Here is a 27,555-nt window from a genome sequence, read left to right on the forward strand (position 1 = left end):
ATGATCGAGAGATAGTCTTTCATGGCAGAGAGCACAGCAGATCTAGCTCACTGCAAACACAGGCGCACACCCAAGCTCTTTTCAAACTGAAACTATACTGCAAAATGGCTGAACTAAAACCAAGTTCCACCCACACTCTGATATCACTGCATTTCTTAAAGGTATATTGCTTAAACATCCATTTCTTAAAGGCATTCTCACATGACAGTAGGGTGGGGGGTGGAGTGCAGGAGTGGTGGGTGCACTCATGTGACCTGTATCACCCTGCGCAACAATGGGCATGGTCGGTGGTCAGTAGGTTGTGCACCAAAATGGCTGCCGTGCAGTCCATGGCAATGGCAGTCAATGCCTGGACACCCCGGTCCTGGGGCGGTAACCTGTACCACACGTCCCATCTGCTGGTCATCCCCCATTACTTAACCTCCCACACTCCCAGCCCAAGGCAGGTCCCCTCCCCCCTCACCCCAGCCAGCCCTGCCAGTGTGCAGTACCGGCAGCCCACGGTGGTGCATCTGGGAACATGTCCTGCCTCCTATCTCTTTCTCACCAGCCAGGGTGCCTGTTCCCAGATTTTAATAACCACAAATAAAACTTGCCTTTGGTAATTCATCCTGGCGGAGGCGGAGCATCGCAGATACCATGGAGAATACCAGGTCAAGCCCGTTAATGATATTTTAACAGCAATTATTGTCCATGCAGATTAGAACGCATTGACGCCGCTGTCAAGACACTGGAGCATGGCATTCTGTTGGGCGCACAGCGCAGGCCACGATTTCCGGCTGATGTGCGATTTGTGTGATTCCAGGATCGCTGGATGGTGAATCCCGCTCTTCGTTCTGGTGCCAGGACTGAATCGGTAGTGTTCTATCACCTAGAAAGCAGCACCGATGTCAGAGCAATTCACGACCCGTTGATGGACGAGTACCGGTGTCGAGTTGAACTAGTGCAATTCCAATGCACAATTGCATCCGATTCATCGGGATTGGCACTCGAGAGGCTGACAAGCTTTATCCGCATGTAAGAAATTCACTCCCTACAAACAAGATGGCAACTCGAAGAGTGGCACACCGTTTCCCTGATGCGTGCTGAAAAGGGGAGTGAATAACAGGTAATCTCTTTCTTTCTTTTTCTTTTTTTATCTAGAGGGGATGGCAGGGAACGTAGTGCAATGTTCCTCCTGCAGAATGTTTGAGGTGAGGGACACCATCAGTGTCCCTGCTGATTTCATCTGTGGGAAGTGCACCCATCTCCAGCTCCTCAGAAACCGCGTTAGGGAACTGGAGCTGGAGCTGGATGAACATCGGATCATTCGGGAGTCAGAGGTGGTCATAGATAGAAGCTTCAGGGATGTAGTTACTCTGAAGAATAAAGATAGATGGGTGATGGTGAGAGGGACTGTGAGGAAGCAGTCAGTACAGGGATCCCCTGTGGTCGTTCCCCTTAGTAACAAGTATACCGCTTTGGATACTGTTGGGGGGGACAACTTACCAGGGGTAAGCCATGGGGTACAGCTCTCTGGCACAGAGTCTGTCCCTGTTGCTCAGAAGGGAAGGGGGAGAGGAGTAGAGCATTAGTCATTGGAGACTCCATAGTTAGGGGGATGGATAGGAGATTCTGTGGGAACGGGAGAGACTCACGGTTGGTGTGTTGCCTCCCAGGTGCCAGGGTACGTGATGTCTCGGATCATGTTTTCGGGATCCTTAAGGGGGAGGGGGAGCAGGCCCAAGTCGTGGTCCACATAGGTACCAACAACATAGGTAGGAAAAGAGATAGGGATGTAAGGCAGGAATTCAGGGAGCTAGGGTGGAAACTTAGATCTAGGACAAACAGAGTTATTATCTCTGGGTTGTTACCCGTGCTACGTGATAGCGAGACGAGGAATAGGGAGAGAGAGGAGTTGAACACGTGGCTACAGGGATGGTGCAGGAGGGAGGGTTTCAGATTTCTGGATAATTGGGGCTCATTCTGGGGTCGGTGGAACCTCTACAAACGGGATGGTCTATACCTGGACCAGAGGGGTACCAATATCCTGGGGGGGAAATTTGCTAATGCTCTTCGGGAGGGTTTAAACTAATTGAGCAGGGGCTTGGGGACCTGATTTGTAGCTCCAGTGTACAGGAGGTTGAGAGCAGTGAGGTCATGAGTAAGGTTTCAAAGTTGCAGGAGTGTACCGGCAGGCAGGAAGGTGGTTTAAAGTGTGTCTTCTTCAATGCCAGGAGCATCCGGAATAAGGTGGGTGAACTTGCGGCATGGGTTGGCACCTGGGACTTCGATGTTGTGGCCATTTCGGAGACATGGATAGAGCAGGGACAGGAATGGTTGTTGCAGGTGTCGGGGTTTGATATTTCAGTAAGCTCAGGGAAGGTGGTAAAAGAGGGGGAGGGGTGACATTGTTAGTCAAGGACAGTATTACGGTGGCAGAAAGGACGTTTGATGAGGACTCGTCTACTGAGGTAGTATGGGCTGAGGTTGGAAACAGGAAAGGAGAGGTCACCCTGTTAGGGGTTTTCTATAGGCCTCTGAAAAGTTCCAGAGATGTAGAGGAAAGGATTGCAAAGATGATTCTGGATAGGAGCGAAAGCAACAGGGTAGTTGTTATGGGGGACTTTAACTTTCCAAATGTTGACTGGAAACGCTGTAGTTCGAGTACTTTAGATGGGTCTGTTTCTGTCCAATGTGTGCAGGAGGGTTTTCTGACACAGTATGTAGATAGGCCAACGAGAGGCGAGGCCATATTGGATTTGGTACTGGGTAATGAACCAGGACAGGTGTTAGATTTGGAGGTAGGTGAGCACTTTGGTGATAATGACCACAACTCAATTAAGTTTACTTTAGTGATGGAAAGGGATAGGTATATACCGCAGGGCAAGAGTTATATCTGGGGGAAAGGCAATTATGATGCGATGAGGCAAGACTTAGGATGCATCGGATGGAGAGGAAAACTGCAGGGGATGGGCACAATGGAAATGTGGAGCTTGTTCAAGGAACAGCTACTGCATGTCCTTGATATGTATGTACCTGTCAGGCAGGGAGGAAGTGGTCAATCAAGGGAACCGTGGTTTACTAAAGCAGTCGGAACACTTGTCAAGAGGAAGAAGGAGGCTTATGTAAAGATGAGACATGAAGGTTCAGTTAGGGCGCTCGGGACTTACAAGTTAGCTAGGAAGGACCTAAAGAGAGATCTAAGAAGAGCCAGGAGGGGGACATGAGAAGTCTTTGGCAGGCAGGATCAAGGATAACCCTAAAGCTTTCTGTAGATAAGTCAGGAATAAAAGAATGACTAGGGTAAGAGTAGGGCCGGTCAAGGACAGTAGTGGAAGTTGTGCTTAGAGTCCGAGGAGATAGGAGAGGTGTTAAATGAATATTTTTCATCGGTATTCACACAGGAAAAAGACAATGTTGTCGAGGAGAATTCTGAGATTCAGGCTACTAGACAAGAAGGGCTTGAGGTTCATAAGGAGGAGGTATTAGCAATTCTGGAAAGTGTGAAAATAGATAAGTCCCCTGGGCCGGATGGGATTTATCCTAGGATTCTCTGGGAAGCTAGGGAGGTAGATCGCTGAGCCTTTGACTTTGATCTTTAAGTCATCTTTGTCAACAGGAATAGTGCCAGAAGACTGGAGGATAGCAAATGTTGTCCCCTTGTTCAAGAAGGGTGTAGAGACAACCCCAGTAACTATAGACCAGTGAGCCTTACTTCTGTTGTGGGCAAAATCTTGGAAAGGTTTATAAGAGATAGGATGTATAATCATCTGGAAAGGAATAATCTGATTAGAGTTAGTCAACACGGTTTTGTGAAGGGTAGGTCATGCCTCACAAACCTTATTGAGTTCTTTGAGAAGGTGACCAAACAGGTGGACGAGGGTAAAGCAGTTGATGTGGTGTATATGGATTTCAGTAAAGCGTTTGAGAAGGTTCCCCACGGTAGGCTACTGCAGAAAATGCGGAGGCATGGGATTCAGGGTGATTTAGCAGTTTGGATCAGAAATTGGCTAGCTGGAAGAAGACAAAGGGTGGTGGTTGATGGGAAATGTTCAGACTGGAGTCCAGTTACTAGTGGTGTACCACAAGGATCTGTTTTGGGGCCACTGCTGTTTGTCATTTTTATTAATGACCTGGAGGAGGGCGTAGAAGGATGGGTGAGTAAATTTGCAGATGACACTAAAGTCGGTGGAGTTGTGGACAGTGCGGAAGGATGTTACAAGTTACAGAGGGACATAGATAAGCTGCAGCGCTGGGCTGAGAGGTGGCAAATGGAGTTTAATGCAGAAAAGTGTGAGGTGATTCATTTTGGAAGGAATAACAGGAAGACAGAGTACTGGCCTAATGGTAAGATTCTTGGCAGTGTGGATGAGCAGAGAGATCTCGGTGTCCATGTACATAGATCCCTGAAAGTTGCCACCCAGGTTGAGAGGGTTGTTAAGAAGGCGTACGGTGTGTTAGCTTTTATTGGTAGAGAGATTGAGTTTTGGAGCAATGAGGTCATGTTGCAGCTGTACAAAACTCTGGCGCGGCCGCATTTGGAGTATTGCGTGCAATTCTGGTCGCCGCATTATAGGAAGGATGTGGAAACATTGGAAAGGGTGCAGAGGAGATTTACCAGAATGTTGCCTGGTATGGAGGGAAGATCTTATGAGGAAAGGCTGAGGGACTTGACGCTGTTTTCGTTAGAGAGAAGAAGGTTAAGAAGTGACTTAATTGAGGCATACAAGATGATCAGAGGATTGGATAGGGTGGACAGTGAGAGCCATTTTCCTCGGATGGTGATGTCTAGCACGAGGGGACATAGCTTTAAATTGAGGGGAGATAGATATAGGACAGATGTCAGAGGTAGGTTCTTTACTCAGAGTAGTAAGGGCATGGAATGCCCTGCCTGCAGCAGTAGTGGACTCGCCAACACTAAGGGCATTCAAATGGTCATTGGATAGACACATGGACAATAAGGGAACAGTGTAGATTGGCTTTAGAGTGGTTTCACAGGTTGGCGCAACATCAAGGGCCGAAGGGCCTGTACTGCGCTGTAATGTTCTATGTTCTATGTTCTAACACCCATACCACCCACCATGACCGTGTGCCCTGCACACACAGTCCACTAGCGGCCCACCCCTTGCTTCCCGCATCCTCACACTGCATTTTCTTTCAGCACCGGGAGAAGGTGGCATATAACTGCAGAGAGAGAGCAGACTGGAAGGAGCCCACTGGACCTGTGGCCCCTCAATGTCACCGAGTAGCGGGCGATGGTCGTTGTCGGAGGGCCGGAGGTCAGGCAGTCGCCAAGGCGAAGGTCGACATTGAGGAACCAAGTGATCCCCCAGTGAGCTGTGGTGACCCTATGGCTCATGTGTCACCACCCCCACACCACCCCTCCACCATCCCTCCAACTCCCTACCTCAGCATCCCACCACCTCCACACCACCCCAACCGTGATCCAAACATATGTAATGTCTTGTGTCTTGCAGGATCACCTGGCGATGAGGCAAGCCCTTCTGGTGCCCCCACCCTCAGCCACAACCCCAGGACACATCGAACAACGTGGCAGGACTGGAGAGCGACACGAGCCACCAAATGTCAGCCCGTGACATCCCGGAGCAGCGGTCTGAGGACGACACTGACTTTCCACCACAGCTGTCTCCAACACCTTCCATCTTTCCAGAGGCACTTACCTCAGTTCGGCATTACGGTTAAGAGGCTCCTGGGCACTCTCTGGTGCTCACCACACAAGTGCAGCGGCATACCAGGTGGAGGTAGGAATCCCTGAGTGGGACGACGGTCGGAGGGTGGCCTGACCGCAAGGACTAGTTGCCTTCTGGAAAGGGTGGTCCCATCAATGCTGGAGATACAGACAAAGGGCCAGGGACTACATGTCAGCAAACATCCAGCAACTGCAGATGCAGTTGGAAGAGTCCATCTGCCTGAAGGAGCAGAAGATGTTAACCATGCATGTCACCCAGGCCAACACGTAAACACCGGAGCATTTCATGCCGGCATCAATGGGCCCCTTGGCCCAGCGATTCACTTGCTTGAAGGGGCCAGTAGGGCGCCGGAGTGCTCCGCGCAGCTCCAGCTGCCGATATGGGGCCCTGCACATCCGGTCGGGGGTTCGCGCACCATGGAGGACCCACACAGCAGGCCAGCCCCGAGAATATAGGCCCCCCAGATCGCACGCACCCGCCGATCGGTGACCCCCGATCGGAACCCTGGCCATCCTGGAGGCCCTCCCCTGGTGACGGATACCCCCCACCCCCCACCAGGGTGGCCGCGGCAGCCGCCATTCAGAGTGTCCGCTGGGTGGAACCATGTTAGAACCACGCTGGCGGGATCTTGGCCAGCTGTCGCCGAGGAATTGACCCGGGGGCCTCTTTCAATGACCCCCGACCGGCGCCGCGTCGACCGCGCTTGCGCAACTGGCGGCGATTCTCTGGTCCGCGATCGGGTCCGACGTCCCAATCTTCGCCCCCACACTGAGCGTGATTTCGGCGCAGAGGCTCGGAGAAACCCAGCCCTAGCATCTGGAAAAGTAGAGTCTGCTGACAACTATCCCCTGCCTTGTCAGTCAATGTCCCTATGCACTCCTCCCCATTAACCCCACTCATCTTATCACTCTTCTATGTGCCTGGATACATTCACGCTAGGCCTCAGGGGCATGTAGCACTGGCAGAAGCCACTGCCTCCCTCATGACACTGCCATTAAATAAGAAGTCTTACAACACCAGGTTAAAGTCCAACAGGTTTGTTTCGAATCACTAGCTTTCGGAGCGCTGCCGTAACAGCCTCCCCGAACAGGCGCTGCAATGTGGCGACTATGGGCTTTTTACAGTAACTTTATTTGAAGCCTACTTGTGACAATAAGCGATTTTCATTTCATTTCATTCATTCCTTCCTCGGGTGAATGAAGAGGTGTGTTCCAGAAACATATATATAGACAAATTCAAAGATGCCAGACAATGCTTGGAATGCGAGTATTAGCAGGTGATTACATTTTTACAGATCCAGAGATGGGGTAACTCCAGGTTAAAAAGGTGTGAATTGTGTCAAGCCAGGACAGTTGGTAGGATTTCGCAAGCCAGGTGGTGGGGGGTGAATGTAATGTGACATGAATCCCAGGTCCCGGTTCAGGCCGCACTCACGTGTGCGGATAGATATAGCCAAGTTCCGCATACATGAGTGCGGTCTCAACCGGGACCTGGGATTCATGTTGCATTACATTCACCATCTGGCCTGCAAAATCCTACCAACTGTCCTGGCTTGACACAATTCACACCTCTTTAACCTGGGGTTATCCCATCTCTGGATCTGGAAAGATTTAATCACCTGCTAATGCTCGCATTCCAAGCATTGTCTTTATATATGTTTCTGGAACATACCTCTTCATTCACCTGAGGAAAGAGCAGCGCTCGGAAAGCTAGTGAATCGAAACAAACCTGTTGGACTTTAACCTGTTGTTGTAAGACTTCGTACTGTGCTCACCCCAGTCCAACGCCGGCATCTCCACATCATGGCCATTAAATAGAGCAGCCAGCTTCATATTGGCCAACAGGTGGAACACCCGGGGTCTTTGATTCCGGGGAAGGCCAATTTTGTGAGCCTGTCAAGTGTTGCATACATTTAATTTGATGGACTTTCCCAAAAAGAAGCGATGTTGGGTTCTTGCTTGTTCTCCAGCCAGCACACAAGACCCCCTGTTGCTTCATTTAAATACCTTCCACAATTTCAGTCAATTACTTTCTTTCAGAACACAATTGATATAAATAAACAAATACAAAGTTTTCAGTTGCTACATTTTAAAGGCGGGAAAAGGACAATCAGAGTAACAGTTAAAGGTGGCAGCACGGTGGCGCAGTGGGTTAGCCCTGTTGCTTCAGGGCACCGAGGTCCCAGGTTCAATCCCAGCTCTGGGTCATTGTCTGTTTTGAGTTTGCACATTCTCCCCGTGTTCACGTGGGGTTTCACCCCCACAACCCAAAGATGTGCAGGGTATGTGTATTGGCCACGCTAAATTGCCCCTTAATTGGAAAAATGAATTGGGTACTCTATATTTATATTAAAAGAAAGAGTAACCGCTAAAGAATTGTATTACGATTCCAGACCAGACCCCAACAATTGCTAGGATACTGGACAGAAACCACAATATTTTAATTTGTCAGGCTGCGAGGAAAGGATACTTCACTCCAAGACTGGCTACTCACACAAATAGGGATAAGGTATATTAAAACAAACTGTATTGCTAACACAGTATTACTAATAAGAATATCATAAAGAAAATAGTTTATAATCACCAGTTAAACAATACTTAATAACTGTTATCTTTTTTCTCCACTCAAGCAAAATCCAGCTCAGGTCAAAATCCATTTTTAAAAACAGTTAGCCAATCCAGGAATACTTGCTGAATAAAGATGTTTTGGATACCTTGCTTTGAGAAAGAAATAACTTATAGCACCCAGCTTGCAGATTCTTGCCTGCCTAAACATATTGTTTAACCTGCCAGCTTTTGAGACACTGCTCCTGTCCCGTTTGGAGACAAATCTTTAACTGACGGTTTTGAGAGAAATTGTTCCTGCTCACAGTGAGATCAAAACTCACTTTTTTTAGAGCAGCTGCTGGTCTGAGCACAGTCAAACGTTTCACTGAAATTGAAAACTGAAAAATCAATGATAACTACATGATCTTCTAAACTAAAAACAATTAAGTGACCCCGTGGTGCTCAACTCGGATCCAAACGCAACAGGTGAATCACGCACCAATCCCAAATTGGGCTCCGCGCTGGGTGTTGGGCCGACCGCAAGTCAGCTGACTTCCTCCGCCTGGCATGAATATTAAATTAGCCTTACAGCTCATTTAAATACCTGGACGCCGGATTCACCTGGCACCCAGGACTCATTAGCCTCGTCTCGGAGATATCGCCAGGGCTCTGTTAGTACTTGTCCACACAAATATGAACCAGTCGTAACGACGTGTGGGAAGGGTGGGTCTCCCAGGCCATGGGAGAACACTACACCCTGACATTCTCCTGGCATCGGGCACCTTGGCATTGCCAGCCTGGAAACCTGGCACTACCAGGATGCCAGGTTGGCAGTGCCAGGGGTTAAACCTGGGGTGGTGGGGGGTGGGGGGGGGGTCTTTTCAGGCAGAGAGCAGGGTTGGGGAGGTAAGGGGAGGATTCCTGGGGGCCTCCCCAAGGTTGGGTAGAGTGAGGGGTTCAAAAGAATGAGAGACCTGAAAGGGGGAGTGAATTGGTGCTGCTGGATAAAATGGCACCCTAATCTGCAGGAAATCCCTCTGTCCAGTCTTGTTGGGGAGAAACCCTTTGAGGCAAAAAGAAACGCCAAAGTGCAGTTGGATAGCAGGGTGTTTCTCTGCACTGCAACCACCGAGAAACACCCCACTAAACGTAGCATTCAGTGGACCTTAATGTGAGTCTGCTGAATCGTGCCAATAATCTCTAATTATCTTCTTCCCAGGAAACCTTCTCTATATAAACATAATTCCATTAGCCCAACTTTTACAATGCTTTAATTATACCTCTGTCTCCAAAATGCCTGCTGCTTTTCAAACCAGGATTGTTAAAAACATGACTGCAGCAATCACACACTAACTCAGTCTTTTAACCATTACTGCACCAAATAAATACAGTACAATATATCTGAAATTCCTACATTCATCCTAAATCATCACTCAATTAATCTTAATTCTTTCTGTGACAAATAGAACTTGACCTGGAACTTGTAGTGTCAATAGCGGCGAACGCAGAGATGTTTGCTGCTATTAACGGCCATAACAGAACTAAAACCATGAGGAGCCAATTTCAGTTTGTCTCAATGGGCTCCAGGCGGGATTCTGTCACCTTGTCCGTGTCAGAACTCGTTGCGAACGAGGACGGAAAATTTGGCTTTCCAGACAAAGCTCCATTCGCTTGCAATGACAATGGAAAATCCAAGCGCTAATGAAAGACGGAATATTTCAGCAAGGTGGACTTGTCAGAACATGTTGGCGTTAAAACTTGGACTGATAGTTGTATACTTTCTCTGGTATTTAAACTGATGTATTTGGGGTTGCTCTTAGTGACTATAGAGCTTGCTCAGTCGTGCAGACCTTTTAAAACAGCAGGAGTATCAAAACACTCTCTAAATGCTGGTACCTCAGGAGGGGGTGAGAGCGCATGGGCTGTTGCCAGAACTAAGAGTGCAATAAAGAAAACATTAAAAATGATTAACACCACTTATTAGTCATTGAGTTGAAGGCAGGACCCAAAGGCTCATGTCTTTAGCTTGTGAAGTCAAAAGGGCAGGGACTTCACTGACAGTGCATCGCACCATTAGGCCTCTCCCCTCACCTCATCATTGAACCCATGCTACACCTTGGGAGAGCAAGCTTCCGCTGCAGCCAGCATTTTAAACGTAGCCAGCAGCGTACGCCATTGATCGCGGGACCCAGGCAAGTAAGTGAGGAGGACTGACTCATTGGTTTTCGTTATGCCTCAACCACTGAGCAAAATCTGACCGCTGCCTTTCAGGCCTCCGATGTGTAAGATTGTGCTTTGCAGCCCCATGTTCAAAACCAAACTGCTCCCTCATCATGGGTTTCCTTTAGATTCGTACTGTTAATTCTACCTGTAGGAAGCATAGTAAAAGTGTTGCTGACAACTTTGCGTGCAGAGTACCACAGCAGGCTTGTCAATCAAACCTCTCTCTTAGAAGTGATCTCTGCAGACACCGCAAGCTTTGCTCACATTATCCTCAGATTTGTGTCGTTCAAATCGTTGGCCAAGTCACAGGGTGGGACCTTGAGCCCACACTCACCACCTGCAGGTTTGGCGGCAAGGACGGAAAATCTCATGAGAATCGGAAAGCGCAATTCTCGCCAGAGATATTGCGTTTCTGGATTTTCCTGCCCCTCGTCAGAGATGTCACAAGGTGTGAACCTCACATTAATACATTTGAATGAATTTGCATATCATTAGCAGCCCCCCTCCCACCCAACCCGGAAAATGATCCCCTCTCATTAAATATTCATACTCACGTCGGCGAGGTTTACAACAGGTTAGGCCAGTGCAAAGCAGTTGAGGGGATCCAGCCGGAGGTGCAGAGGTAAGTATAGACTGCAGTGCCAACCTGTACTGGGGGATTGCCATGGAGCGGCGGTGCGTTGATGTGTGATGGGCCAGTGGTGCATTGATGTATGGTGGGCATTCGGTGTGTTGATGTATGGTGGGCCGGCGGTGTGTTGGTGTATGGTGGGCGGAGGTGAGAATGGACACTGAAAGAGGGGTTGTGATGCCGGTGAGGATTGAGGGGGGTGAAGAGGTTTGCCGATGATGAGTGTCAGGTTGGGGGGTGAGCTCCCGATACCTCCTTGATGTAGGCTGGTGGCCGTTCGGCAGCAAGGCCGATCGGGGCACCCTTTAAAGATGGCGTCCTGATCTCTTTGGATCCAGTTCCTGCTTTGGAGCCAGTAAACCGTCCCACTCATTTCTGTTTGGCAAAGAGGCTCAAGGTTCTATGAGAAAACTGATCTGTGCCACTGGAGAGTTACACGCCAGTTTTCTGTAGGAGCCTGACACTTTTGCCAAATTCTGGTAAGATTCTGCCCACGGTCTCAGTTATATTGAATGGTGCATGAACCAGTGCACTAAAAGATAAGGAGGCCACAACTTTCTCTGGGCCCGAGTTTAGGTCAGATACTTGAACAGAAAAACAATGTTTAGATGAAATATTAAAATTTGACAATTTATAACAGAATTCATAGATAGAAGTACTCATAGAAGAGTACTCATAGAATTTACAGTGCAGAAGGAGGCCATTCGGCCCATCGAGTCTGCACTGGCACTTTGAAAGAGCACCCTACCTAAGCCCACACCTCCACCCTATCCCCATAACCCAGTAACCCCACCCAACACTAAGGGCAATTTTGGACACTAAGGGCAATTTAGCAAGGCTAATCCACCTAACCTGCACATCTTTGGCAGCAGTTGGTTGCAAGTTGCTTTTTATTGCAATCCGCTTGAGAACAAATATTTAATGAGAGAGGTAATCACTCTGGAAGAAACTGATTGACACCATTCAGACAAAAATAGGGAAGACCTTTGTTTGAATGCCCCATTGAGACAAAGGATTGATTTCCACGACATTTAATAGAAAGCTTAACAGTATTCGTGTATAACTGCTCCTAAAGGCCCTGCCCAAAAAGGTCCAGTCTGACCTTGAAGTGGATCTGGATTGCTTTTTTTGCATAATCTGATTCTTTGGAAGCATATGACTGAAGACACCTTCTTTTGGTTCTACCGAAATATTAAACCCACCCCTTTGATTGAGCTTTTAGTCACTTTTCTGAGTATTTCTGTCTGAAAAAGAGTCATACAGACTTGAAACATGATCTCTCTCCACAGGTGCTGTCAGACCTGCTGAGTTTTTCCAGCATTTTCTGTTTATATTTCAAATTTCCAGCATCCACATTATATTTTTATTATTCCAATATTTCCTTCTTTTGATGTGTCCTCTGCATTTCTTCTGTAAAATGCATTCGGAGGTTTCCTCATGTTAAATGTGCTATAGATAAAGTGGAAGTTCTTGGATATTTAATGTTCCTTCATGTGGTAACTTAACCACAAAAAGGTATTAATCTTCTTTAATAAATACAAATAACAATGTTTAAAATACAGTATGGACACAAAAACGGGAGCAGCTCGTTAAACATCAAAATAATAGTCACAGAATAGAGTTAGATCTAATGGCAGTTAAATACGAAGAAACACAGATAGCAACAACAGCTAATGACATCACAGCAGTTCATTTCATTAGAAATCTTTAGAAAATAATATTGACTTATGTGAAAGAAATCTAATACACTTTGGAATGCTGAAGAAGTGTTTCACTATTCAATGGGTGAACAGAAATAATCCACTTTCCATTCGCCATACTAATCCATCAATTTGTATCAAAAAACATATTAATATTTTAAAGAAAATGCAGAGCAAAAGTGAGGCAAATGTAATCCATTAAAAAAAAATCCAAAACAAACATTACTCATCAAATGGTGACTGGAAATCTAACACAGAACAAAAGATTGTGAGGAGGTGACTGCAGATATGGAAGACATTTGATCTGAATGGCAATGCCTGTTGGTCTCAGTGGATCTAAGCAGCTGTACCAATGCCTGTTGTGAAGTTCATTTTTGCTCATTTCACGAAAACTAGAAGTTCAGCACGTGTATTAGTTGCATTACGAGTAAGCCAATATGCAACATACTTTAAATTTTTCTTTTCCAAAAAATGTTAAAAACAACTTTGTGCCTTGCTGTACAACTGATTCAATTTCTCAAAGAGCTTCCATTTTGCAAAGAGCTTCCATTTTATTCATCAGAAATCAGTGCAAAGTAACCAGTACTTTATTCATGCACTTCCACATGACAAAATGGGGCCTATTTAGCCCACTACAATGCTGGTAGGTTTGGAGCTCAACAGCTCCAAGTTGGTCAAGATGATGTCTTGAACTGCAATACTTGCTTAGCCTACTTTCAGCACAAGGGCAGCTTGGTTAAGGGATGTACATGAAGAATGATCACACGAAGAATGATTAAGCCTGTGATTATCAATTAAAACTATCACTGATGCTCATTGTTATAGCCTGCCTGTTCACCACTGGCTGGGGACTCATGGCAATCCCCCAATAGTTAGGGAGTATGAGCTTCCCCAATGAACAGGGCGGAGAAATCATTAGCAGAGTCCCTGCATAAATAGAGCTGGCCAATATGGAACCAGCTAGAGAGAGAGGAGTGAGCAGCAAGGGAGTACTGCTGCTGTTGTATATATGTATTTGTGAATAAAGTTAATTCTTTCTATACTACAAACTCGCGCTGGATTCTTTGTGGCCCTCACAAAACTCATTAAAGAGACAACGCATCATCTTGTTAACTGACTCTGTGCTTACCAACCTTTCTAACAGCAACCAGCTGAGTAGGAGTAGGCAGTGGGGAAGGGAACACTGACAAAGGAGAGGACTTGCAGGTACGGAGATGGGTTGAAGTGTGTATACTTCAACACAAGAAGCATCAGGAATAAGGTGGGTGAACTTAAGGCATGGATCGGTACTTGGGACTACGATGTGGTGGCCATCACGGAAACTTGGATAGAAGAGGGGCAGAAATGGTTGTTGGAGGTCCCTGGTTATAGATGTTTCAATAAGATTAGGGAGGGTGGTAAAAGAGGTGGTGGGGGGTGGGGGGGGGTGGCATTGGTAATTAGAGATAATATAACAGCTGCAGAAAGGCTGTTCGAGGAGTATCTGCCGACTGAGGTAGAATGGTTGAAGTCAGAAATAGGAAAGGAGCAGTCACCTTGTTAGGAGTTTTCTATAGGCCCCCCAATAGTAGCAGAGATGTGGAGGAACAGATTGGGAAACAGATTTTGGAAAGGTGCAGAAGTCACAGGGTAGTAGTCATGGGTGACTTCAACTTCCCAAACATTGAGTGGAAACTCTTTAGATCAAATAGTTTGGATGGGGTGATGTTTGTGCAGTGTGTCCAGGAAGCTTTTCTAACACAGGATGTAGATTGTCCAACCAGAGGGGAGGCAATATTGGATTTGGTACTTGGTAATGAACCAGGGCAAGTGATAGATTTGTTAGTGGGGGAGCATTTTGGAGATAGTGACCACAATTCTGTGACTTTCACTTTAGTAATAGAGAGGGATAGGTGCGTGCAACAGGGCAAGGTTTACAATTGGGGGAAGGGTAAATACGATGTTGTCAGACAAGAATTGAAGTGCATAAGTTGGGAACATAGGCTGTCAGGGAAGGACACAAGTGAAATGTGGAACTTGTTCAAGGAACAGGTACTACGTGTCCTTGATATGTATGTCCCTGTCAGGCAGGGAAGAGATGGTCGAGTGAGGGAACCATGGTTGACAAGAGAGGTTGAATGTCTTGTTAAGAGGAAAAAGGAGACTTATGTAATGCTGAGGAAACAAGGTTCAGACAGGGCGCTGGAGGGATACAAGATAGCCAGGAGGGAACTGAAGAAAGGGATTAGGAGAGCTAAGAGAGGGCATGAACAATCTTTGGTGGGTAGGATCAAGGAAAACCCCAAGGCCTTTTCCACATATGTGAGAAATATGAGAATGACTAGAGCGAGGAAAAGTCCGATCAAGAACAGTAGTGGGAGATTGTGTATGGAGTCTGAAGAGATAGGAGAGGTCTTGAACGAGTACTTTTCTTCTGTATTTACAAATGAGAGGGGCCATATTGTTGGAGAGGACAGTGTGAAACAGACTGATAAGCTCGAGGAAATACTTGTTAGGAAGGAAGATGTGTTGGGCATTTTGAAAAACTTGAGGATAGACAAGTACCCCGGGCCTGACGGGATATATCCAAGGATTCTATGGGAAGCAAGAGATGAAATTGCAGAGCCGTTGGCAATGATCTTTTCGTCCTCACCGTCAACAGGGGTGGTACCAGGGGATTGGAGAGTGGCGAATGTCGTGCCCCTGTTCAAAAAAGGGAATAGGGATAACCCTGGGAATTACAGGCCAGTTAGTCTTACTTCGGTGGTAGGCAAAGTCATGGAAAGGGTACTGAAGGATAGGATTTCTGAGCATCTGGAAAGACACTGCTTGATTAGGGATAGTCAGCACGGATTTGTGAGGGGTAGGTTTTTCCTTACAAGTCTTATTGAATTCTTTGAGGAGGTGGCCAAGCATGTGGATGAAGGTAAAGTAGTGGATGTAGTGTACATGGATTTTAGTAAGGCATTTGATAAGGTTCCCCATTGTAGGCTTTTGCAGAAAGTAAGGAGGCATGGGATAGTGGGAAATTTGGCCAGTTGGATAACGAACTGGCTAACCGATAGAAGTCAGAGAGTGGTGGTGGATGGCAAATATTCAGCCTGGAGCCCAGTTACCAGTGGTGTAACACAGGGATCAGTTCTGGGTCCTCTGCTGTTTGTGATTTTCATTAATGACTTGGATGAGGGAGTTGAAGGGTGGGTCAGTAAATTTGCAGACGATACGATGATTGGTGGAATTGTGGATAGTGAGGAGGGCTGTTGTCGGCTGCAAAGAGACATAGATAGGATGCAGAGCTGGGCTGAGAAGTGGCAGATGGAGTTTAACCCTGAAAAGTGTGAGGTTGTCCATTTTGGAAGGACAAATATGAATGCGGAATATAGGGTTAACGGTAGAGTTCTTGGCAATGTGGAGGAGCAGAGAGATCTTGGGGTCCATGTTCATACATCTTTGAAAGTTGCCACTCAAGTGGATAGAGCTGTGAAGAAGGCCTATGGTGTGCTAGCGTTCATTAACAGAGGAATTGAATTTAAGAGCCGTGAGGTGATGATGCAGCTGTACAAAACTTTGGTAAGGCCACATTTGGAGTACTGTGTACAGTTCTGGTCGCCTCATTTTAGGAAGGATGTGGAAGCTTTGGAAAGGTGCAAAGGAGCTTTACCAGGATGTTGCCTGGAATGGAGAGTAGGTCTTACGAGGAATGGTTGAGGGTGCTAGGCCTTTTCTCATTAGAACGGAGAAGGATGAGGGGCGACTTGATAGAGGTTTATAAGATGATCAGAGGAATAGATAGAGTAGACAGTCAGAGACTTTTTCCCCAGGTGGAACAAACCATTACAAGGGGACATAAATTTAAGGTGAATGGTGGAAGATATAGGGGGGATGTCAGAGGTAGGTTCTTTACTCAGAGAGTAGTGGGGGCATGGAATGCACTGCCTGTGGAAGTAGTTGAGTCAGAAACATTAGGGACCTTCAAGCAGCTATTGGATAGGTACATGGATTACGGTAGAATGATATAGCGTAGATTAATTTGTTCTTAACGGCAACACGGTAGCATTGTGGATAGCACAATTGCTTCACAGCTCCAGGGTCCCAGGTTCGATTCTGGCTTGGGTCACTGTCTGTGCGGAGTCTGCACATCCTCCTCGTGTGTGCGTGAGTTTCCTCCGGGTGCTCCGGTTTCCTCCCACAGTTCAAAGATGTGCAGGTTAGGTGGATTGGCCATGATAAATTGCCCTTAGTGTCCAAAATTGCCCTTAATGTTGGGTGGAGGTGTTGACCTTTGGTGGGATGCTCTTTCCAAGAGCCGGTGCAGACTCGATGGGCCGAATGAAATGAAATAAATGGCCTCCTTCTGCACTGTAAATTCTATGATAATCTATGATTAATCTAGGACAAAGGTTCGGCACAACATCGTGGGCCAAAGGGCCTGTTCTGTGCTGTATTTTTCTATGTTCTATGATCTAAGACCTCACCAACACACTATCAACATGTTTCCTTCACCTAAACAGTGCAATACCTTATTGGATACCGAGTAGGAATAATCAGGAGAAAGGGAGCACTTGGTCATGCGGATCTTACTAGGAGTCCCTCTTTGTTTGGAGGAAGAAATGGGGCCCGGCAAAGCAACATCAGCTTCTGGGTAAGAGAAGAGAAAGGTAGCGGGAGAGATGGACCCTCAGGAAGAGGCCCTATCAACTCAGGATCTTCAGAAAACATCAATTCTACATTCACATGACCCAAGCAGTTCATTACGAGATCTGTGGCCTGGAGGAAGGAAGAGTCAGATATATCGGCACAGCCAGGTTTTATTGCCTGTGGCAGTAAAGGTCACATTAGCACTTAATTTCTATGCTACTGAAATCTTCCAGGCTGCAAAACATGGGGCGGATTCTCTGAAATGGAGACAGAGTGTTCGCGCCATCGTGAACGCCATCGAGGTTCTCGACGGCGTGAAACGGCCCCTATCCCGACCGATTCAAAAATGGGCTAGGAGCGGCACCGCGTCATTTACGCGCGCCAGGCCTTGGCGCCAACCCGCGCATGCGTGGTTGCCGTCCTCCCCGAGACCGCCCCGCAAGAAGATGTCCGATGGATCTTGCGGGGCTGCGGAAGAAAGGAGGTCCTCCTTCAGAGAGGCCGGCCCGACGATCGGTGGGCACCGATCGCAGGCCAGACCCCATTTGAGGCCCCCCCCCCCCCCAGTGCCGGATCCCCCCCCCCCCACCCCGCAGTGAATCGGCATTTTTGCTGTCTCGGGCGATTCACTGGACCGCGCCGCGCAAAACGCGATTGTGCCGATCTGGCCGCTTCCGTGAATCGCGGCAGTGCGTCGGACCAGCATCGCGGGAAAATTTGGCGACCCAGGCAATTCTCTGAAACGGTGCGGGAGCAGAGAATCGCGCCCACGATGTCAGATACCTTAATCCTCTGCATGTCCGCATAGCAGCAGCCTCTGCTGCTCTCTACACTGAGGAATGATGATATAGCAGTCCCTATTATCAGAGAGGTTGAAAGGCAGAGAGTAATAGGATTGAACAGGACTGTGGGATTTCAATGCTTCAAGGAACCATTTAGTACAGACCTGTGGTTGTGTGAGCTCCTCTCTGAAACTCGAAGACACTCAGAAATGGGTGGGATTCCGTGTCCGCAATATGTAGCTTGTGTGCAACCATTAGCAGTGCATCTTAAAATAATTCCCAAAACCCCTCAGTCCTTAAACTGACTGCACCAGGACACCGTAAGCATGCTCCACTTGACATGATCTGATACCATCTGCATTTATGGATTCAGGCCATCAGCATTGACTCAGCAGTTCTCAGAGATCTCCTTCATTTTTGGGAAGCATAAAGCTGTCTGACATAGAGATGGAAGGCAGCACAGGTTGCAGAATCAACTCCGTGTTTTGATAAGCATATAATGTACCTGTGTTCCCATTACATCGTGAATCCATCAATGGAAACATTGTAAAATGTTATCACAAAAGCCATCCACTTGTAGCACGATTAGAAAAGCTGCTGTTACGAAGAGATGAGAAGCAATGATTAGTTGTAAAATAATTTAGTATCATTGGGGGGGAGGAATCTGTACAGCAAATAAACTCCTTTCAAAAACAAATAGAATGACCATTAACAGAAGTGGCTGCAAGATGCAACCAACATTACAAATTGCAGACAACCATCTTGAGCGTGTAAAATTAGCTATTCATTCCATAAATTTCTTAGGAAAGGTGAAGCTAGAGAATGGAGGTGGGATTCTCCGATCTTCTGCGCCGAAATCGCGATCGGCGCGGGGGCGGAGAATGGACGTTGATGGCGATATCCGACGTGACGCTGCTCCCGTGATTCTCCGGTCCCCGGAGAATCGCCGCGAATTGCGCGCGTGGTCTACGTGGTGCAGGTTGGGGGTCATTGACAGAGCCCCCCACCCCGCGATTTGCAGAGGGTAACTGGCCGAGTTCCTGATGGTGTGGTTCTAAACACGTTTTGCCTGTCGGGAACGGCCGGTAGCGGCTGTGGACTCAGTCCGAGGCTGCCCTGGTGGGGGCGGGGGGCGTCACAGACGGCCAGGCAAGTGGTTAGGTGGCATCGATCCACAGGCGTGCGCGATCCCAGGGGACCTACTTCGTCCATCATGGCCCGCGGTATGAGTCTGTCATGTCGCACGGGGCGGCCACTGCAGGCCGCCACCATGCGCATGCGCGGACTCCCGACCGGAAGTCCAGAAGTCCAGAGTGAAACGCCCGTGTTTTGACACTGATGTGGGGACATAGCCCCATTATTGGAGAATCCTGCCCTGGATGTATGAATGATTAGAAAGATTCAATGATGGAAGTGAATAGGTAGGAAGTGAACAGAAAAAAGGGGGTTTCATGAACCTCGTGCAAAGTTGGAAATGTGGTGCTAAATTGGGCATTTGGTATAGAGGGAGAAGTTGCTGCTTTTTATTCTTTTAGTTTACCACTAATGGTTGCTGAACCATTTTGTCTCCAAGCGAGGAGACTGTGACTTACCACTACTTAAGTGAAGTAGTTCCTAACTTAGTGAAGTACTCAAAAAAGTAAATAAGGTTAGAAAGTCATGGCAGGGAAGGCATAATGGTCCAGATCCTCCGGTGTCCACATCAGTGGGGAATGGGTGTAGCCTGCAATATGCGCTATGCGCTTCGGAAAACTCAACACAAAGTCTCCGTAGAAATTACCTTGAAAATTTGAACTTCTGATGGGCAATTCCCCTGCTCCCCAGGACCCTCTGAAAATGTCTCCAGTCTGGATTTTCAGCACAACGCAGAACCTCTCCGTCATAGCAAAATGGTGGATGAGCTCAGAAATCAGAGGTCCCGCCGTGAACACAATATTCGTAATTTCACAGGAGACAGGAATGAGGTCGGGCAGCGTTTGCACGTGCATGATTTGTAGAGGAAGCTGGACATATCAATCGTCAGCTCACTGCATGGAAGTGAGATTTTGGTAGGCCGAAAGTGAAACACGAAGTGTACAGATTAGACCAGCTAAGAGCTGGTCTGGATTTTGCATATTGATTATGATAGCCATTGTGCCCCTTTGAAGAGGTAAGGTACTTCTTTGGATTTGGTCTCAGGACATATTTGATGGAGGTGAGGTGCCCTCTAGGGGAGATCAGGTGCTCTTTGGGGCAGGTCAGGTGTCTTTGGAATTGTTAAAAATAGGCATAAATGTGTGAAATATGCGTAAATACATTGCTGTCAAACTTATTGAAACTGTCAACAGGGTTTGTCAAAATCAACTGTCAGTAGCACCTGTCAAAGGTACCTGTCAAAACTGTCAGAAGTATCTGTCAAAGGGAGCTGTCAAGGTATTGAAAAGTCCGACCCTGTAAATCTTTGAACAAAATGTCAGGAGTGTTTAAAAACAATGGCCATGATTTTCTGACCAGCTTCCCAGCAGGATCTTCTGGTTCCACCGGTGGTGACCGCTCACCAGTAGTGGGTGCAAATAACAGGAAAACCCAGCCAAAGGTGAGCTGCTTCCACCGCCACAAAACACGAGTAGGTAATCTTGGGAGCCAATTATGAGCCTCACACGCATTAGAAGCAGCCCAGACTGGACCAAGGTTGCGTCGTTTTGGTCTCCAGTGGTTCTGTTAAAATCTGCAAGTTAAGCACTCTTTATGCTGTACAGTATAGATGGGTGGAGTAGCAAGTCTCTTAAACTAGGGCCTCACTACCCTCTAAGGTCCTTAACCCATATTTTTCTTGGCTGCAGCAGCGATGTTCTTGAGGGTTATGGCTTTTTTAATCGCTTTGTGCCCCTGTTCTCTCAGCATATAAGGTAATGTCTAAATTGAGTCATCCGATAGGGTTATCAACCCCATCCAGGACATGCAAAGGTGGCCATTTCCTGCTCTCAGTAAGGGGTTTCGCCATTAACTTTCTACAATGGATGTGGTTTCTGTATCATGGTAAGGCAGGAAGAAAGCCATTCATATACACCTGAAAGGCCATTGTCCAGGTCAGTTTCTGTAGATATTGGTTAACCACCACACCAGTAACATGTCCTGACATGTCTTTGTCTGTGTGTGTGTTTATCCTTGTTTCCATACAAATCTCAGCATTGAAGTCTTCAGTCTGAATTCTTCTCCCTTCATCCCAATATCCCACTCCATGGGGGCGGGGGTGGGGGGGGGTGGCGGGGGGGGGTTTCCCAAAGAATTTCTAAGTGTGGATCTGGCAAGAAACACTGGGTGGATGAATGCAATTCAGATCGTAATCCACCCACACTTAGAAATTTTTTCAGAGAGGGCGGGTTTTGCATCGACACTGAGAGGGCCGGGTCCTGAACATGTCAGTAAGCCTGGCTTCGCAGAGATCGGGGTGGCATTTTTACTGGGCAGGCCCAATCTCAGCATGACAGTAAAGGACTCCCCCACAACATTCCAGGCATCAGGACTTCAGTGATCGTTCCCCTCAGCCATCATCAGCGGCATCAACCCCCCTTTCCCACAAAGGATCGCTAGAATCAGGGCATTGAGGCCCCCCACATTGGTTTCCCTTTCAGACAACCCCCTAGCAGCATTAGGTCCCGCCCCGCAATTGCCTGTACCAGCGGCCGCTCTCCCAGGTGAGAGAATTCCCGCTGTGTGGTCACCAGATGCCCTGCCCCTTCTCATGCCACAAACCGCCCCTTTCAGGGCACTGCCCTGCCATGTTCCCAACCACCCTGGGCCTCCAATGTCAGCCGAGCTCCGCCCCCCTCCCCCGCCACCCCCATAGTGTGGTCATTATGTCTGGTCTCTGGTGCTGGAGACAAGGGGCTGGATACCCCGCCGCCTGCTGCTGGTAGCAGGTTTCTCGATCCGCTGGCAAATTGAGCATCAGTCTAAAAACGAGAGAGGTGCCCAGATGCACCGGTCCCCCGCTGGCTTTGGCAATGAGCTACAAGCGCCGGCGAGAAGATGCAAATGGGTCATTTTCACCCATTTTCATCCGACTTACGGGCCGGAAGCCTGATTCTCCAGGCCCCCATGATGCTCCAGGCCTCTCAGCCGGGGTTCACGCAGCCATGAATTTGCGCAGGTCAAAATGGCGGCCTGAGACCAGGATTCAAGTTCTCCTCTATGCATCAACCTATATGGAAGAGGGGAGGGATTAGCTCCTGGGTGTGGCTCCTAGCACAAGCAGAGACAGAGAGCGATTCTACTCCAGCAGTTGCACTTTGTCTCCAGAATGGAGAATGCAACCCCAGTTGTGGGGCGTCATTCTCTGACCCCCCGCCGGGTCGGAGAATGGCCGTTGGCCGCCGTGAATCCCGCCCCCGCCCCCGCCGAAGTCTCCGCTCCCAGAGATTGGGCGGGGGCGGGAATCGGGCCGCGCCGGTTGGCGGGACCCCCCGCTGGATTCTCCGGCCCGGATGGGCCGAAGTCCCGCCCAGGAATTGCCTGTCCCGCCGACGTAAATCAAATCTGGTATTTACCGGCGGGACCAGGCGGCGTGGGCGGGCTCTGGGGTCCTGGGGGGGGGGGGCGCGGGGCGATCTGACCCCGGGGGGTGCCCCCACGGTGGCCTGGCCCGCGATTGGGGCCCACCGATCCGCGGGCGGTTCTGTGCCGTGGGGGCACTCTTTCCCTTCCGCCTCCGCTACGGCCTCCACCATGGCGGAGGCGGAAGAGACTCTCCCCACTGCGCATGCGCGGGAAACTGACAGCGGCCGCTGACGCTCCCGCGCATGCGCTGGGAAACTGACAGTGGCCGCTGACGCTCCCGCGCATGCGCCGCATTTCCGCGCCAGCTGGCGGGGCAACAAACGCCATTTCCGCCAGCTGGCGGGGCGGAAATCCCTCCGGCGTCGGCCTAGCCCCTCAATGTTGGGGCTAGGCCGCCAAAGATGCGGAGCCTTCCGCACCTTTGGGCTGGCGCGATGCCCGTCTGATTGGCGCCGGCTTTGGCGCCAGTCGGCGGACATCCCGCCGTTGGGGGAGAATTTCGCCCGTAATTCCAGCCAGCCTCAACTGCAGGCGGGCGGAGGGAAACTACCGGGAGCTATGTGATTCCGGCTTGAAACTGACAAAGCATATTTAAATGCTTATTTAAACAAGTTGATTTAGTTCATGCCCAGCGAGTGCATGAACCAGATTATATCAGGTGCAGTGAGTCGGGAGCATTGCACTCTGTTCAGCGCCCGCTGCAGGCACTATTTAGGGTCTCTCCCACTATTCTCCCGGCATAGCGGGATGTGCGCCAGGCGCAACGTGTGCGGAGAATCGTTACCCATGTTTCTACCACTCAATTTTGCGCTCAGGGCGTTGGCCACCTTGCAGCTAGCTACATTTAACACAAGTATAAAGATCAGGCATATTAAAAAAGAAACAAAGGCCTCACAGATTGACAGAAATATACAAAATATCAAAATGACTTCGAGTGTGCGCCATGCTATACTGTGAATACAACAGTTACCTCCTGTTGCCACCTTGGTTGTCATGCAAAGTTGTGGAATTATTCATGAATTTTACCCATAAAATCATTTCTGAATGAGCCAAGACAGAGCCAGTGATTATGAAATGCTTTTTGCTGAGAAAAGACAGCGAAAACAAGCTGCACTTGAAGTGAAATGAGATATTAGAAATGCTCAGAAGCAAGTGAATATGCAATGGAGATTGTGAGAGCTCTTGACTTGCCAGCAACAACAGTAAGAACAATGATTAAAACCACTGATAAAATAGGAGTTTAGTAAGCTGACAACTCATCTGGCTGATGTTAGATTAAGTAGCAATAATTATGATGGCCACGTGATGGAAACACTGCGAACCATTTGGATTGAACATCAAACTCAGCAAACTTTAGTTTAATGCTTATTCAAGAGACGATGAGGGGCTGGATTCTCCGCTTCTGAGACTAAGTGCTGGTGGGAACGGAGAATCCCGGGAGGTTCATGACAGGATAATCGGCGCGAACCCTTCATCGAATCCAGTACCGGTGAGGAGCGAGCACCGGCGCCGCGTGAAACTCCCGCGAATCGGAAACAGCCGGAGAATGGATCTGCACTGGTCGTGCCGTGAAACATAGCGCCGGCTGTGCTCGAACCCTAACCCGCCAACCGCAACCCCACAGCCCACACTCTGGCCACCCTCCACCAGTCCCCTCCATCCACAGCAGATGACTCCCCGGCCAGCGTTACGGATCCTGGACAAGTGTGGCGGCGCTGGACACTGTTCGCAGCCGGCACGCCAGCTTTCCAACCGCTGGAGCCACACGTGTCGCACGCCGTTGGGAACTTGACTCATTGGGGGCGGAGCATTGCGGGTGGGCCGGCCAATGATGCACCAACGGCGTTGAAATGACACACGTCACGATGATGCCTGTTTGGAGGGGGCGGTGCTGGCGGTCTGGCGCCAGGCACCGATTCTGGTGTCGGAATCCATTCTCTGCCGATCGCCGATCACGATTTCGGCGTCGGGCTACGGAGAATCCAGCCCGAGGTGTTTGTGCAATGGTCTTTGGAAAGACTATTGTTACAATCCCAGTTGATGTTATACCTGGATGGGAAGAACCCAGAATGGAACCCTGGCTCAAGAGAACAGAACTTGAAATTTTTTTCATAAACTGCGGAGCACCAGTTACAGGACCGCTAATTAGTTTTAACAATAAGAAACAAACATTTGTTCAACATAAAAATGTTGAATTATGATTTTTTAAAAATTTGTTCATGGGATGTGGGCATTGCTGGCTGTGCAGCATTTATTACTCATCCCTAATTTCCCTTAAGTTGACAATTAAGAGTCAACCACTTTGCCCTGGGTCTGGAGTCACATGCCGGCCAAGCCAGGCAAGGAAAGCAGATTTCCTTAGACCATAAGACCATAAGACATAGGAGCAGAAGTAAGGCCATTCGGTCCATCGAGTCCACTCCTCCATTCAATCATGGCTGATTTCAACTCCATTTACCCGCTCTCTCTCCAGAGCCCTTAATTCCTCGAGAAATCAAGAATTTATCAACTTCTGTCTTAAAGACACCCAACGTCCCGGCCTCCACCGCCCTCTGTGGCAATGAATTCCACAGACCCACCACTCTCTTGCTGAAGAACTTTCTCCTCATCTCTGTTCTAAAGTGACTCCCTTTTATTCTAAGGCTGTGCCCCCGGGTCCTAGTCTCCCCAGCTAATGGAAACAACTTCCCTATGTCCACCCTATCTAAGCCATTCATTATCTTGTAAGTTTCTATTAGATCTCCCCTCAACCTCCTGAACTCCAATGAATACAATCCCAGGATCCTCAGATGTTCATCGTATGTTAGGCCTACCATTCCTGGGATCATCCGCGTGAATCTCCGCTGAACCCGTTCCAGTGCCAGTATGTCCTTTCTGAGGTGTGGGGCCCAAAATTGCTCACAGTATTCTAAATGGGGCCTAATGCTTTATAAAGCTTCAGAAGTACATCCCTGCTTTTATATTCCAAGCCTCTTGAGATAAATGACAACATAGCATTTGCATTCTTAATTACGGACTCAACCTGCAAGTTTACCTTTAGAGAATCCTGGACTAGGACTCCCAAGTCCCTTTGCACTTCAGCATTATGAATTTTGTCACCGTTTAGAAAATAGTCCATGCCTCTATTCTTTTTTCCAAAGTGCAAGACCTCGCACTTGCCCACGTTGAATTTCATCAGCCATTTCTTGGACTACTCTCCTAAACTGTCTAAATCTTTCTGCAGCCTCCCCACCTCCTCCATACTCCCTGCCCCTCCACCTATCTTTGTATCATCGGCAAACTTAGCCAGAATGCCCGCAGTCCCGTCATCAAGATCGTTAATATATAAAGAGAACAGCTGTGGTCCCAACACTGAACTCTGCGGGACACCACTCGTCACGGTTGCCATTCCGAAAAAGAACCTTTTATCCCAACTCTCTGCCTTCAGCCTGACAGCCAATCGTCAATCCATGTTAGTACCTTGCCTCGAATACCATGGGCCCTTATTTTACTCAGCAGTCTCCCGTGAGGCACCTTATCAAAGGCCTTTTGGAAGTCAAGATAGATAACATCCATTGGCTCTCCTTGGTCTAACCTATTTGTTATCTCTTCAAAGAACTCTAACAGGTTTGTCAGGCACGTCCTCCCCTTACTAAATCCATGCTGACTTGTCCTAATCTGACCCTGCACTTCCAAGAATTTAGAAATCTCATCCTTAACAATGGATTCTAGAATCTTGCCAACAACCGAGGTTAGGTCAATTGGCCTATAATTTTCCATCTTTTTCCTTGTTCCCTTCTTGAACAGGGGGGTTACAACAGCGATTTTCCAATCCTCTGGGACTTTCCCTGACTCCAGTGACTTTTGAAAGATCATAACTAACGCCTCCACTATTTCTTCAGCTATCTCCTTTAGAACTCTAGGATGTAGCCCATCTGGGCCCGGAGATTTATCAATTTTTAGACCTCTTAGTTTCTCTAGCACTTTCTCCTTTGTGATGGCTACCATATTAAACTCTGCCCCCTGACTCTCCTGAATTGTTGGGATATTACTCATGTCTTCTACTGTGAAGACTGACGCAAAGTACTTATTCAGTTCCTCAGCTATTTCCTTGTCTCCCATCACTAGATTACCAGCATCATTTTGGAGCGACCCAATGTCTACTTTTGCCTCCCGTTTGTTTTTAATGTATTTAAAGAAACTTTTACTATCATTCCTAATGTTACTGGCTAGCCTACCTTCATATTTGATCCTCTCTTTCCATATTTCTCTCTTTATTATCCTTTGTTTGTTTTTGTAGCCTTCCCAATCTTCTGACTTCCCACTACTCTTTGCCACATTATTAGCTTCCTCTTTTGCTTTGATGCATTCCCTAACTTCCTTTGTCAGCCATGGCTGCCTAATCCCCCCTCTGATAACCTTTTTTTTCTTTGGGATGAACCTCTGTACTGTGTCCTCAATTACTCCCAGAAACTCCTGCCATTGCTGTTCTACTGTCTTTCCCACTAGGCTCTGCTCCCAGTCGATTTTCATCAGTTCCTCCCTCATGCCCCTGTAGTTACCTTTATTTAACTGTAACACCTTTACATCTGATTCTACCTTCTTTCTTTCAAATTGCAGATTGAATTCTACCATATTATGATCACTGCCTCCTAAGTGTTCCCTTACTTTAAGATCTTTAATCAAGTCTGGCTCATTACATAACACTAAGTCCAGAATGACCTGTTCCCTCGTGGGCTCCATCACAAGCTGTTCCAAAAAGCCCTCCTGTAAACATTCAATGAATTCCCTTTCCTTGGGTCCACTGGCAGCATTATTTACCCAGTCCACCTGCATATTGAAGTC

Source organism: Scyliorhinus torazame, chromosome 11, assembly GCF_047496885.1.
Source record: "Scyliorhinus torazame isolate Kashiwa2021f chromosome 11, sScyTor2.1, whole genome shotgun sequence".
NCBI lineage: Eukaryota > Metazoa > Chordata > Chondrichthyes > Carcharhiniformes > Scyliorhinidae > Scyliorhinus > Scyliorhinus torazame.